This window comes from Ambystoma mexicanum, chromosome 8 (assembly GCF_040938575.1).
Source record: "Ambystoma mexicanum isolate Mex_15411 chromosome 8, UKY_AmexF1_1, whole genome shotgun sequence".
Classification (NCBI taxonomy): Eukaryota; Metazoa; Chordata; class Amphibia; order Caudata; family Ambystomatidae; genus Ambystoma; species Ambystoma mexicanum.
In genome coordinates this window covers 1,080,193,230-1,080,209,130 of record NC_090929.1, presented here as the reverse complement: position 1 = coordinate 1,080,209,130, position 15,901 = coordinate 1,080,193,230, and the positions used below count along the sequence as shown (strand labels likewise).

General features: G+C 48.2%; 1 protein-coding gene across 6 annotated transcripts in view; it reads right to left on the bottom strand.

Moving 5' to 3' along the window:
- UBR4 (ubiquitin protein ligase E3 component n-recognin 4) overlaps positions 1-15,901 on the bottom strand; it is a 2,945,062-nt gene that overhangs the window by 2,120,550 nt on the left and 808,611 nt on the right. The window lies entirely within an intron of this gene.

Below are 15,901 nucleotides of genomic sequence, written 5' to 3'. Positions count from 1 at the left end.
TTATAAACGTATTATAAAAATGCACAGTAAAGTACACAGGCCAAATGATGGACCCTGTCCAGAAATCTAACAGTATTTCTAGGGAAGTCGGACCTTCTCAGACACATTTAGTACAGGACACAACTATTCATGGGGATTAAAACCACAAGTTACGTTTAGATTACTTTACAGCAAGTCAAGGGTAGTAGACCGTGTCAGTCATGCAGTGACACCCAGTTAAGGAATCACTTAGTAAACCAAACCTGTTAGCAGGATACTTCTCTGAATAGTGAAACACAAATTCATGGAACAGTATAAACCTATAACTACATTCAGGAGGGGCATGGCTACATGACCACGGAATATGTTGAGATTCCAAGGTGCTCCTGCTGGTCCGCGGATAATCCAGATTTAAAAAAAAAAAATGCTTTTTGTGCACGATATGAACTATCAAGAGATATGTACAGGAGTATGAAACAGAAGTATACAGCGGTCGAAAGTCTGGTGCAATTTGCAGCACAAGTACTGAACTATGAGCTGGAGGAGTTTGTAGAGTGCAGCTTGCGGACAAAAGCAAGATGGCGCTCTGAGAACAAAGAGCTGTACCGAAGGACAGCTGCACCACAACAAGAGGAGCCGGCGGAGGTCTGGCAGAAGCGGAGACTGCTTGTTTTCTTGGGAGATCAGAAAGTGGTGAAATATAACAAAGGAGGCGGCAGGACACACGCAAAAGTGAAACACCAGGGTGAATGGACTAACAGATACTAGAGGCAACAGCAGAGCTGAAGGCGAGGCTGGAATTTAAAATCGACGCAATGAATATAGACGTGAACCTCCTGAGACAGGACGTCAGAGCAGTAACAGAACGCACCAGGGTGTTAGAGAAGGAGGTGAAAGCTAATACAAGCAGGTGCAAGGAACACTCACAGGAAGTATCCATGCTGAAACAACAGGTGTGCAATCTAGAAAACAGAGCTGAAGAAGCGGAGGGGTGTACACGAAGGAATATTGTGCGATATCAGGCTCCAGGAAGGCGAGGAAGGTCCAAACCCGGCCAACTACGTGGAAGTCATGCTTTTGCAGGAAATAGGAGCGGGAACACTCATCCAAGGGTTTACTGTGGAAAGAGTGCCCAAGGCCTTAATAAGGAAGCCGCCGCCTGGAGCCCTGCCCCGCTGATAATTGCCAAGATTAAATTACAAAGACCGGGAGAGGATACTAGAACACTTTCGGAAAGGAGGAACGATTAGCCGGGCGTCGGCATCCATCACAGCATACCCTTTTTGGTGCAGAAACAAAGTATGGGGCTGTTAAACGGAGGTTACGGGCAGCCAATCTCAAATATATGTTGCTGTATCCGGCGAAGATGAAGATTCTGCATAAGGATAGTGCTGTCTTTTAAGAGACCCCACAAGATGCGAGCATGTGGATGGACTTGCACAACATGCTGTTGGAGAAAGAAGACCAGATGGGATAAGGAAGTGATAAGTGAAACTGTAATTTGGGACTAATGCACTTCTGGCACTTTGGCTGAAAAAAGTATGCATTTATTATTGTTGCTAAATGCAGGAAGCACAGAGGCTGCCTAACCACAGGCGGCGCTATGAATCACACTATTAACCCACATAGAGTAGTTTAGTTAGGATACTAGTAGTTCAGTAGCCTCCCACTGCACTTGGAGTACTGGCGTCAGGCCGAGAAAGGAGCTAGATGTGGGGATGCCTGAGATTCACTACTGGAGCTGGGCAAAGGTTGGGTTGGAGTGCGGGGGGGGAGAGATAGGAGCGTTGGGGTAGTTATAGGGAAGTTGGCCTATGATGACGCACCGGGAAATAAATGTGGAAGTGGGAGGAATGAGACAAGATGGGAAAAGACTGGAAAAATATGGGGGAACTTAACATAGCAACCTTGAACGTGAGAGGCTTGAACAGTTATATTAAAAGAAAATCGGGTTATGAAATATTTGAGGAGGCAGAAAATAGATAAAGCGCTCTTGCGAGAAACCCACTTGACCGGGGAGAAACAGGACATGATAGCACAAAAATGTAGTGGGGTGACTCTGGGCTCAACATACTCAGCATATGCTAGAGGGGTTCTGATTTGGGTAGCACCATCGGTCCCATTCAAGATCCTCCAGACCTATCTAGACAGACATGGCAGGATGGTGATTAGGGGATTGGTCGAAAGCAGAGAAATATGTGTCATTAATATGTATGCCCCAAACCAAGATATGGCAGCTTACTTTCGATCTTTGTATCCTAAAATTAGCCCATATAGGGTTGGCGCGGTGATATGGGATGGAGATTTTAATTGTACTTTGGACCCGACGGTAGACCGATTTGACAGTAAGTTTACTTATCCAACCCGGTCGGTCAAAGCCCTGAACACACTGTTACATACATTTAAGCTAGCTGATGTATGGAGAAAAATGTACCCACAAGAGAGTATACTCACACTATACTGCCCTGAAGAACCTATACACTAGTTTAGATTATGTTTTCGTGGGGCAGGAACTGTTGAGTGAGTTTACGCAGGCTGGGTACAAAACTAGGGTCCTGTCGGATCACGCCCTGTTCGTTGTTACATGGCACATTCTTCCGCCCTGGGCCAATATTACTAATAACTTGCAGCGATTACACCACATAATAGATTATACCCAGAGGGATACACAGGAGGTGGGAGTGGTGTCACTGGATGCAGTGAGGGCATTTGACTCAGTCAGATGGCTGTGGCTGCTAGCGGTCCTGAAAGAATTTGGGATGGGGCCCATATACAATGAATAGGTGAGACTACTGCATAAAGAGCCGACAGCAAGAGTCAAAACAGGCTCCATGGTTTCAGAGCAATGGCAGCTTAGTAAAGGCATGAGACAGGGCTGCCCATGGTCCACAATGCTCTTCTTTTTAGCATTAGAACCACTGGCGTTTTATTTACAGGAGGAATATGGATAAGTGGAAATAATCACCTCAGGAGGGAAGCACCTGATCGCTGTATGCGGTCGACATGCTTCTATACCTACGGCACCCAGAGGAGAATCTACAACATTTCCTAGACAAGCTGGAACGATATGCGGCACTGTCGGGCATATCCATTAACCTGCAGAAGTCCAGTTTGTACCCCCTGGGAGTGTATGCAGGGAAACCAAGACATAAGTTGCCGGTGCTGCTGATTATGTGGGAAGTAGTGACGTTCAGATACCTGGGGATAGATGTGTACCACGACCCTAAGCTGGAACATATACATAACACAGGAAAGGCAGTGAACAATATCGAGAACTGTATGGCATTTTGGTCTAGGCTGCCATTGTCCATGATGGGGCGAGCAGCTTTACTGAAGATGGTGGTGCTGCCGAGCCTTTTACATTGCTTCGCTAATGGTCCGTTTGCGATACCCAAAACTTTCTTTAGGAAAATGCACAGTATATGCGGGAGCATCATATGGCACAATTCAAGGTACAGAGTGGCACTGTGGAAGCTCCAGAATCCATATGAACAAGGAGGTATAAGTTTGCCTAATTTTGAGGTATATTTTATGGGTAGTCAGCTGCTATTCATGGCTAAATGGATGTCAGATGGACAGACACCGGAATCAAGGTTACTACATGCAGAATGCGCCCCGTTTCTTTAATGAAGTGATAGGATTACCCGATTTGTGCATGACCACCGGGAATCTACTGTTGCGCCTGTGGAGACAGATATGGTACAGAGCATGCTGAGCGATAGGGGATGCAACACTGTATTCCCCACAGATACCGCTTGTGGCGCTGGAAGGGGTAGACTAACAAGTCAGGCTCACTGTGAGGAGATGGCGGGAACCCATGGGGGTAGCAACGGTGGGGGACATAGTTAAAGAAGGAAAGACCAAGGTGTTTGAGGAGCTGGTGGGGGACACAGAGTGCATCGGGGGAAACATCACGTATGCCTGACTCTTCAAGAACCTCAGGAGGAGGCGCCCCTACATTTGGACATGATCGTAGAGACATTTTATGACGTGTCAGATGGGGGGCACGATATGAGCTATTGATGGCTAGGGTCAGGGAGGAAATGGGAAAGACGAGGCAGATTTGGGAGGCAGAATTAGGGGAACCAATGCCTGATGAGATAGATGTGTAGAAGGGCGATGGGGTACCATAAATAAGTGTTGAGGAGTGCGCGAATACAACAGATCCAGCTATACGTTACCCACAGGGCATACCGGACCCCAAACAAAATAGCCAAGCTCAATCACGCTAACGTACAGACATGCCCGACGTGCGGGGAGGTAAATGGAGATTTGGTACATATGTTCTGGCCATGCGCAGAGATGAATAAGTTGCTTACAATCTGTAACTTTCTTTCAATTGGATGTTCCTCCCACGTATTCCTCATCTTAGATATTCCGATCATTAGCTTTGCCGTTTCGAAAAACAAATTCCACACCAGAGGGCGCCGTGGTCTATGTTGTGGCGTCGATGTCACTCGAGGGCTACCGTAGAGTGTCTACGTCATCCGCAGTATAAATGGCTCGAGCCGCGCCCGTTGGCTTCAGTTCTGTTTTTTCGATATTCTCAACTGATGAGTTGATAAGGCGTACATAAGCTCTGAAGGAACATTGAGTGTAAAATATGTAAACTGTACCGCAGTGTAGGTTGGGTGGGTGGGTCGATGAGGAATACGTGGGAGGTACATTCAACCAAAAGAACGTTACAGTTGGTAAATAACTTCGAATGGATTGTGTCCTCCCACGTATTCCACATCTTAGATAGACTCCCAAAGTAGTGGAAATGTGGCGGAGGGAGTACTAATTAATTCTACTCATGGACCGTATGTAGAACGGCCTTAGCAAAAAGACCCCCTTAGGATGAGGTGGAATCTAAACAATAGTGTTTCACAAAAAAATGGGCATTGACGACCAAGTGCCCGCTGTAAAAATAACTTGCACCAGGACAGCCCTCTGAAGAGCCGTCAAAGTCGCCATACCCCTTGTAGAATGAGCCCTTAGTCCATCTGGAGGTTCCTTACCTGTCAGCTTGTAACACTCTCCAATTGCTAGAATTATCCATCTGGATGAGGTCTGTTTTGTTACTGCCAGACCCAATTTGTGGCCACTGTATCCAATGAAAAGTTGGTAACCTTGCCGAAATGTTGTCAGTCTAGAAATGTAAAAGCTGAGAGCCTTTTTGGGTCCAGTCTGTGGAGCCTTTCTTCCTCCTTACTTGTATTAGGCAAAGTTTGAATGCAGTACTCTCTGGGAACACTACAAACAACTATGACTACAGGTATAGGCAACCCAACCTTTGGTATAAGCTTCTACTACACAGTTCTGGTAGCGTGTTGAGCAGCCAGGCTTAGCTCAAGAGGGGAAGTTACACAAAGATTCACAATTATAGGTAGGTATTCAAATAAACTTACACTCAAATTATTAGTTGTTTATGCAAGAAACCTTATCAGTCAGTTGCAAAGCCTTCTTCAGAAGGGAGCAATAAAATAGTAACACAAATATACTTCAATACTGTGCACCAAGTTTTTGAATCGGACAAGGCCCTTTTGGGATGGCCCACAGACACAACCTACACCCACAGGTGACTTCAGTAACAAGGGTGCTGGGGACATTAATACCTTACTATTGGCATTCAGAATACTCTTTCAAAGTTGGTAAAAGGCAAAGGTTATTAGAACACAAGACATCACAAATATTCTTAAGCAGTGCAGATACTTGTTCACTAGAAGAGTAATTCAATTCAATAGGCTAAGCCAAAGTAAATGGGCAAAAGTCTTGGATAGGATAAAGCACTTCTGGTAAGTAATAGAAAAGTCTTTGCACAAGTTCTTAGGAGTCTTTGAAGACAACAACAACCAAATGTAGGGCCACAAGCGGATAAGACTGAGTTGCGGAAGTTACAAGCACTTTTACAGTAAGAAGTAAGAGGTAAGTTCTCTTAGACTTGGTTTTATAGTACCTTGGGTAAAGAAGGAAAGATGCAGCTGATGACTTCTATTCCTGTGCAGCTCTGCAGATCTCACTGTTCAAGGGCCTCAGTCATGGGGACAAGAGGGAGGACATTGGGGGACTCCTGTACAGGCACTGTCAAAACTGGCAAACTTTACTTTCAGTGGCTGTTTCGTGTTTCAGCTCCTTGTGGTACAGCAAATAGCAATAAGCGCGGTTCCTGGCTGTCAAGATGGACTTTCCTCACATCCGAGGTCCCGCACTCGACTGATGGGGAGTCAGGCTTAGTCAGTCCTGCTTCGTGAGAGTCCAGAGGATTTTCCAAAAGCTTTAGGCCAGCTTACAAGCAATGCACACAATCTGGTGTCCCTCTCCCTGGCTCTACGGTTTCCTGCAGCAACTCTGCGGAAATTCAACCAGCTTCCAAGATGGATGTCCATGTGGCTTAATTGGGAGTTGATTGGTCCCACCAACTCAAAGGGAGAAGTCGTCCTTGCAGGGCTTCTCTGTTGATGCAAATTTGGGGATTTGGACATGCAGCAGGGCATCACCGGGCAAACCAACGGTTCAGGAGTTGCAGCAGCCATCCTCTTCAAGCTCTTCTTCGGTTCCTTCGTCCAGTGGTCGACTGCCTTCCAAGCCAAGAGACTCGCCTTTTATTCAGTTCTCTCCCATTCATTCCAGCCTAGCTGTCACTAACCCAGCAGGGTGGTTGTCCTTACCAGACAGTGGGCCAATCATCACAGTGTGCATTTGGGTCTCCTAGGAGACTAAGCACAGGGAGCTTCGGGCACCTCCCACACCTCCTGCCTACCCCAGACACTTTGGAGTCAGAGGCGGGTTTCACTCCTCAAGCCTGCCAAAGGTGAATTTGGCGCACAGAGAAAAACTCTAGAAGGACTTTTCCACAAAGACATTACGAAAAACAAAGACCGGGAACCATTTTAGCAAGGATGTCTGGACGCCATTTTGAAAAAGATGGCTTCCGCGGTTTACATTACCGGGTCTGCAAATGGAAGCGGTAAATGCAAACCTGGGTAGTTCAAAACAAAACCACTGCCACCAGCCAGTCAATTGAGGAAAGGGTAACATAACAATGTTACATGAGCATTTATACACAGGGGATACCAAGTAACCCCTAGTATGTGCTGGGTCTAGCAAGTAAAATGCTAAGTAAAGTCAATTTCACTTTACTGCTCTGGAAAATTAAGGTTTGACTAAGTATAACTTTGTCTTTATGGAAGATGGTGGTAGGAGGCTTACAAGAGAGAGCATGTAGCTCACTCACCCTGCGGGCTGATGTAATAGCCTCTAGTAGGATTGTCTTCAAAGTGAGAAGCCTTAGCGGACAAGAATGCAAAGGCTCGAAAGGAATGCATGTAAGGAATTTTAATACGAAATTTAGATCCCAAACAGGGACGTGAAATGGGACTGGAGGGTACACAGTGAGACCCTTTAAACATTTTACAATCAATGGAATTTTGAAGTAGGACACCTCTTCCAAGGAGCGCAGCTAGGTATCCTTTTATTGTGACAATCTGGGGCCCCTGACTGGCCAAATGTAATAGGAAAGAAAGTACCATAGGAATGGATCCACATTCTTATCCTTGCACCAGTTACTGAACTTGTTCCAATGACACCAGTGTTGCTGGCCGAAAGCAAAATCTCCATAACGTCGTCCAGGAGGTCCCAATCCATATCTCAGCCTCTCAGAAACCATGCATGAAGGCTGAGTGTCTTGACCTCTGGATGGAGAACCCGACATTCTTCTTGCGAGAGAAGAGCCTCTCTTAGTGGAAGATGTATTGGAGGGCAGATGGACATGTCCAGAAGGTCCGGGTACCACATCATCCTGGCCCAATCCGGGATAATTAGGATCATGCTTTTCCTGAACTTTTTCAACCTCCTGATTACATGAGGAATCACAGGGACTGGAGGAAACACGTATAGGATGGAAATTCCCAGTGCACTATGAACAAGTCCCCTAGACCACCTCTTGGAGGAAATTCCCTTGAGCAGTACAGTTCGCACTTCCTGTTGACACTGGTCCCAAACAGATCCACTTGTGGGGTTCCCCAAAGGGTGAAGATCTCTTGAACGACTTCCTGAGCTAATTCCCACTCGTGGGATTCTGTGCTCTGCCTGCTCAGAGCGTCTGACGCTGTGTTCTGCTCTCCGGATAGGGGAACTGCTGATAGAGAGATTCCTTCTTGTATTGGCCAGAACCAGAGCTGCATTGCCTCTGCACAGTGGTAGTGACCCTACGCCACCTCTTTTGTTGAGGTAGTACATGGCCACTGTGTTATCCGTCATTATCAGGACATTCTTTCCCCGTAGAGAGGGCAGAAAGGCCTTCACCGCTAGTCTGATTGCCCTCAGCTCCGAAAGATTGATGTGTAGTTTGGACTCCGATGGAGACCAATGACAGCTGATTGGCAGATCATTGGTGTGAGCTCCCCACCCTGTAACTGAGGCGTCCGTCACTACGGTTATCTCCGGCCATGGTTGCCAAAAAGATTCTTCCTTGAAAATATTGTCCTTGCAAGCCCACCAAAGAAGATCTTGAGCCACCCTGGCCGGAACTTGCAAAAGACCTGACATATTCCTGGAAAATTGGGACCATTGAGTCCTGAGAACCCATTGAAGGGATCTCGTCCTCAATATGGCCTCTGGCACCTGAAAAATGCTCTCACCTCGGGAAGCAAGGCTTTCCCAGAGGAAGTATCTAGGACTGCTCTGAGGAACTGAAGTCTTTGGAATGGTATCATATTTGACTTTTTGTAATTGATGGAGAAGCCCAGTCTGTGTAGGAAGTGGCAGGTCATGCTCAAATGTTCCAGGGGCTGTCCGGGTGAACGTGCCCTGATTAACCAATCATCCAGGTAAGGGTAGACGTGAACCCCCCCACGCCCCCTCTCCTGAGACTTGCTGCCACTACCGCCATCAGCTTGGTGAAAACCCTCAGGGCGGAGGTCAGCCCGAACGGCAGAACTCGAAACTGATCGTGATAACTGCCAACCGCGAACCTCAGGTACTTCCTGTGCTTGAGATTGATCGACACATGAAAGTAAGCATCCTGAAGGTCCAATGATACCAACAAGTCTTGGAGTTGGGGAGCCTGAAGGATCTGAGAAAGGGTTACCATCTTGAACTTGTCCTTCCTGAGGAATTTGTTCAAATTTCTTAAGTCCAAGATGGGTCTCAATCCTCTGTCCTTCTTTGGGATGAGAAAGTATGGGGAATATCAACCCTTGTTCCTCTCCGCTACAGGTAAATGTTCTACTGCACCTTTCTCTAGCAGGGTTAACATTTCCTGCAACAGGAGCGGGTCTGGAATTTTGACAGAGTTGTATCCCGGTGGATGGTCCCAAAAGGAAGGCAGTAACATTGAGCCACTGTTTTCAGTGCCCATGCATCTGAAGTAATGCCCCGCCATTTGTTCAGATGCTTAGAGATCCTGCCTCGCAACGGAGTCTTGTGGGTCAAGGCCTCAGAGTGGTTTAGAGGTGGCTACAGCAGGGGCTGAAATGACAGTTGCCGCTGCTGGGGCTGATCTAGCACCTTTTCCTCGACCACATTTTCTTTGTCCTCTGACTAGCCTGTCCTCTTCCTCTTCCAAATGAGGAATAAAATCGAAAAGGAAGACCCCTCCAGGAAGATGAGCCTGAGTAGGAGTGTTGCTGAGGTTGACAAGTGGAGGTGCTAAGTGACTTAGTCGCTGCCTTCAAGGTCTGCAGCTTCTCCAAACTTTCATCCGCCTTGCTGCCGAACAACCTTAAGCCGTCAAATGGCATATTGAGAAGTCTTGCCTGCACATCCGTTGTAAAGCCAGATTTTCTCAGCCACGCAAACCTGCGTAGCACTGTGCTAGATGTCATGGACCTGCTGATGCTGTCAGCAGTGTCGAGTCCTGATTAGAGGCATTCCCCAATAGCCTCCTTTCCATCTTTTACAATCGCAGAGAAGTTGTCTCGTTCTTCACCCTCAGGAATGTGTTCTGCCGCCGCACTAATACAATCCCACAGGGTGTATGTGAATCTTGCAAGGGTGCACGTCACATTTGTTGATTTTAAAGCCATAGTGCTCGAAGAAAAAATCTTGCGAGACCAGGCATCAATTCTCTTATCGTCCTCATCTTGGGGAATAGTGGGGTGTGCAGATTGTCTAGTGGATGTAGCTGCCTGGACAACTAAGCTTTCAGGTGTAGTATGCTCAGTTAAATAGTCAGGGTCAGAGGATGAAGGTCTATATTTCCTAGCAAAATATGTGTTTACTGCTGGTCCAGATTCTGGCATTTCCCATGCGGCCATAACCTTCCTCTGAAGTGCTGCGTGAAAAGGAAGAACAGGATCCTTTTGAGGACCTTGACTGAGAATGTCCATCATGTCATCTTGTTCGTAGGTGGGTGAATTTCTGTTCCAGCCCATGAACTCCACCACCCTATTCATAATATTTCTATATGCTGAGTCTGCATGATCAGCTGGGTCGGATTTGTCGAATTCTAATTAAGGTGACATGTCTACACCACTAGCTGTTTGTAGACAGTCAGAGGTCAGACATCTTGGACTGAGGGTCAATTAGTTAGTCAGGAACTTTCCTTGAACCATATCTTACCCCAAAAGGGGAAGTCTCCTCCTCTGAGGATTGCTCCTCGTAAATAGAGGCCATAGACTTGAAAAAACAAGTTACTTATCAACTGGTAACATTCTTTCGACTGGATATTCCTCCAACGTATTCCACATCTTTGACATGTAATGTCCACAGCTGTGCGGCTTTGGAAATTTTACAGCATCGAGTCGATGTCCCTCGAAGGCCTCCGTCAAGGGTGACGTCATCAGGTGTTATACGTAGCAAGCACGGCGCCCGTAGCCTCAGTTCATGTTTTTTTTCTTCCACAGCGTGTGACATAACCGCACACAGTGCCTCCTTGACTGCAAATAGCTTTGTAGGGATGCAAGCTGCAATCGCATAGGAAATTCTTCAGAGGGGCAGGCTGGGAGGGCGATGAGGAATACGTTGGAGGAACATGCAGTCGAAAGAACATCTCCAGTTGGTAAGTAACTTGTTCTTCGAATGGATTGTGTCCTCCAACGTATTCCACATCTTTGACAGACTCCCAAAGCAGTACCAGTGATTGGAGGAGGGAGAAGAATTTAGATATACCCAATTAGATGGTAGAATCAAGCAATGCTTTACTAAAGGCCATATCTTGACCATGGAAAGTATCCAGGGAGTAATGCTTGACAAAAGGTGTAGATGGAAGACCACGTTCAAGCCTCACAAATGTTCCTAACAGGAACTCCCCATTGCAGGGCTGTGCATGTAGCCAGGCCCCTCGTGGCATGAGCTTGCAAACCCTCAGGAGGGTCATTGCCCGCTAATCTGTAACATTCAGCAATGGTGAGGATAATCCATCTGGACATGGTCTGTTTGGTAACAGCCTGGCACAATAATTGTCCAGTGTACCCCACAAAAAGCTGTTTGTCCACTCTGACCCTGGACATCCTAGAAATATAAAAGCTCTCCTAGGGTCCAACCTATGGAGTCTTTCCTCTTCCTTACCAGGATGAGGAGGAGGATAGAAAGCAGGAAGTACCACCTTCTGGCTCAAATGAAAATCAGACACTACCTTAGGTAGGAAGGATGGACATACCCTCAGTAAAACCCTATCCTTGTGGAACAAAGTAAAGGGTGGCTTAGATTAAAGTGTCTGCAAATCGCACAATCTGCAAGCAGATGTAACCGCAATCAAGAAAACCATCTTGAAGGTCAACAGTCTCAAAGGACAAGAGTGCAAATGCTCAAACGGAGAACCAATCAAGAATTTCAAGACTAAATTCAGATCCTAAACCGGCACCTGAAAAGGGGACTGAGGGAACACATTTGTGAGCCCTTTTAGAAACTGGGCAATCAAAGGAATTTTAAAATAAGAACATTCTTCAGACGAGCACTTGAAAATAGCACCGCCAGGTAACCCTTAATGGGACTTGAAGACCCTTGTTGGCCAATGAAAGAAAGCGCCATCGGATTGGAGCACTGAAAAGGATTGACATTGTGTTCTCTGCACCAGTCGCAAAACATACGCCAACAGTACAGGGATTTGGTTGCCTGACGCCTGGCCGAAAGCAACCCCTCCATCACGTCATCCGGGAGGACCCAATCCTTATATCTCAACCTTTCAGAAACCAAGGTTGTGAGAGTCTTGACCTCTGAGTGCAGAACCCAACACCCCCCCCCCCGCCCTCCCCAATCGTGCGCGTGACAGAATATCCTCTGTGGAGAAGACGGCATGGAGGAAAGATGACATTTCTAGAAGGTCCGGGTACCACGCTCTCCTGGCCCAATCTGTAGCAATTCGGATCAGGTGGGACCCCGAACCTCTGCAACCTCCTTCGAACTTAAGGAATGACGGGGACCGGAGGAAACGCGTACAGACGTGGGAATGACCAATCCACTGCGAACGCGTCCCCTAAAGCTCCTCTCGGAGGAAATTCCCTTGAACAATATGTCTCACACTTCCGGATGGCACCTTTCGCGAACAGATCCACTTGAGGGGTTCCCCAAGGGCGAAGATCTCCTGAAGGACTTCCTGAGCCAAATGCCACTCGTGGGAGACTGCACTCTGCCTGCTCAAAGCATCCGCCGCATTCTCTCCGGACGGATGAACTGCAGAGAGTGAGATTCCTTGCTGTATCACCCAGAACTAGAGCTGCATAGCCTCCCTGCACAGCGGGAGTGACCCCACTGTGAGCAGGACATGATCAGGACACTCTTCCCGCGCACAAACGGCAGAAATGCCTTCAGGGATAGCCTGATGGCCTTCGGCTCCAAAAGATTTATGTGGAGTTTGGACTCCGACGGAGACCAATGACCGCTGGTGGTCAGCTCGTTGGCGTCAGCACCCCATTCTGTGAGGGAAGCATCTGTCAATACCGTCACCTCCAGACATGGTTGCCAAAAAGGCTCTCCCTTCATCAGATTCCCTTTGCTGGCTCACCACAGAAGATCCGGTGAGACTGTGTGCGGAATCTGAAGGAGATCCAACATTTTGCCTGAGAATTGCGACCACTGCGTCCTGAGAGCCCATTGAAGGGATCTCATCCACAGTCTGGCCTCTGGCACCAGAAAAATGCAGGATGCCATAAGGCCAAGCAACCTTAAGCATTTGAAAGCCGGGAGACTGGGCATGTTGGAATTTGTTGACCATCTGGACAATGAGCCCTCACCTTGGGTGGCGAGCACTACCCCAAGGATGTGTGCAACATAACCCCGATGTACTGGAGCTGTTGGGAAGATGTCAAATGCGACTTCTTGAAATTGAAGGAGAAGCCCAGCTTGTGAAGGAAGTGGCAGGTGAGGCTGAGATGATCCAAGGCTTGTTTGGGAGAACGCGCTCGGATCAGCCAGTCGTCCAGGAAGGGGTAGACGGAACGCCCCCTCCCGAGATACGCTACCACCACCACTACCACCATGAGGTTAGTAAAGACCCTCAGGCGGAGGTCAACCTAAACGGCAGGACCCAAAACTGAAGTGCGAGCTGCCAACCGTGAAACTCTGGTATTTTCTGTGCTTTGGATGGATCGGCACATGAAAATAAGCATCCTGTAAGTCCAATGACACCAACCAATCCTGAAGTCGAAGGGTCTGAAGGACCTGAGAAAGAGTGACCATCTTCAACTTTTCCTTCCGGAGGGACTTGTTCAAGCAACGCAAGTCCAAGATGGGTCTCAGTCCTCCGTCTTTCTTGGGAATCATAAAATATGGGGAATACCAGCCCTTGTTCCTCTCCGCCACAGGCACTAGTTCTATAGCTCGTTCGCCAGCAGGGTCAAGATTTCTTGCACAAGGAGTGGATCCGGAATCTTCAAAGAGTTTCCCCGGTGGATTGTCATGAGGCCAATTTAGGAAGGGCATGCAGTAGCCGTGGGCTATTGTGTCCAGAACCCACGCATCTGAAGTAATGGTTCACCACTCTTCGAGATGCTGAGACAGTTTGCCCCTAACTGGCGAACAATGATACCTGGCCTCATAGCTGTTTTGGCACAGCTGCGACAGCGCTTGAAGGCAAAGAGGCAGCTGCATGAGCGGCTTTGGCACCTTTTCCCCGTCCACCACAAGGAACTTTACAGTGGCCTCTTTGGCTGGCCGCTCCTCTCGCTCTACCAAAAGAGGAGTAATAACGAAAGGAACCACCCCTCCACTGCTGTCCTCTAGGACGAAAAGCACAGCTGCACCCAAAGATTTAGCAGCTGCTTTGGAGGTCTGCAACCGCTCAAGGCTCTCGTCAGCCTTGCTGACAAACAAACGAGAACCGTCGAAGGGCATGTTGAGAAGACAGGCCTGCACATCTGGTGCAAACCCCGACTTCCGCAACCACGCAAACCTGTGTATCACGGTGCTCACAGCCATGGACTAGCTATCACTATCAGCCGTGTCCAACCCAGACAGAATGGATTCACACAGCATTCTTGCCATCCTGCACAATAGGAATAAACCCACTCCCTTCTTCTGCTTCGGGAATATGCTCAGCCGCCAGAGAGAGAGAATTCTACATTGCGTGAGAAAATGTTGCCAAGGCACAGGTGGAGTTGGCTAATTTTAGTGCCATACTCACAGCCGAAAACTAACTTGCGTGCCCATCCATCGAAGGGCTTGTCATCCCTATCTGGAGGGATCATAGGGCATGCCGCCTGCCTCGAGGTAGCTGTGACAGCCTGAGCCACCAAACTCTCAGAAGTGGGGGTGTGTGGATAGGTAGCTGGGGTCGCTACTGGATGGGCAGTATTTCTTAGTCAACGACTTGTTGACCGCCGGAAGAGACTCAAGGGTGTTGCAAGTAGCAGCCACCCTTTTCTGTAATGCCACGTGAAAAGGCAACACTGGGTCAGTGGACGGACCCTGATCTAAAATGTCAGTAAGCTCATCCTGATCGACTTCAACTGGAGGGCCGGACCATCCCAGGTACTCCGTCACTCTCGACATCAACCTCCTATCGGAGGAATCAGCATAAGCCCCAGGCTCTGGCCTACCAAACTCAATTTCAGGAGATGTGTCAAGGCTACTGGCATTATGTAACGACTGATGCTGATCCTCCATCTGACTGTCCTCAGAAAAGAATGTTAGGAGCTTCACCAGGAATATCAAAAGGCTCCAACTCCACATCAGACCTCACCTCATCCACATATGTTCTGTAAAGAATTGATGAACTCCTTCCTAGGTACAGGAGCAGACCTGGAGTCATGAATAGGCCTCACAGTCAGATTTCTCAGATGATCCACAGCCCCAAGGGCTGCCAATGGCAAATGTTGGCCTGTAGGCGCCTTGTCTGAACAGGACCTCAACAGCTCCCAGTGTTTATTGTGCCGACTGCCCGGGCCCGAAGGCACGCGAGCGTCAGACCAAGACCATTCCCTGCCGACTTCAACTGAAGGTGCGGACGGAACAGTGCCCTGAGATTGAAAAATCTCCAGCATTTTCTCCCTGAATGCCTCCCATTCCTCTGGAGTAGAGGATTTAGGGGTGCAAGCCACTTTCCTCGCGGGGCCATCATCCGATGGGGAAGGCAACCAGCGACACTGCTTCCAGGGAGTGCCTCGATGAGGACGACTGGCGAGAACCACTCCGGGACCGAGCCCCGGGACTCCCTCCGATGGGGAGAGTCACCCCTCGAGTCAGTGGAAAACCAGTAGTTTTTTGGGATTTACAGGGTTTGGATACCCGACCTACCTGCAACTTCCACTTACGTTCCTGCAAGGCTTTGGCAGTCGTCCGTGTAGTGGCTCTCGCCCAGACACCACAAACAGATACAGTGCGGGTCTGTGATGGACATCTTGGACTTACAGTCCCGGCACTTTTTAAAGCCAGATCGTGGGGTCGGCGGTGTAGAAGAAGACAACCTTATTGAAGTAGATAACACGAGGCGTGCTGAGTTCTCGAAGCAAACACATTTACAGAAAAAAAGGAACTGAGGCTATGGGTGCCGTGCGTGCTACTT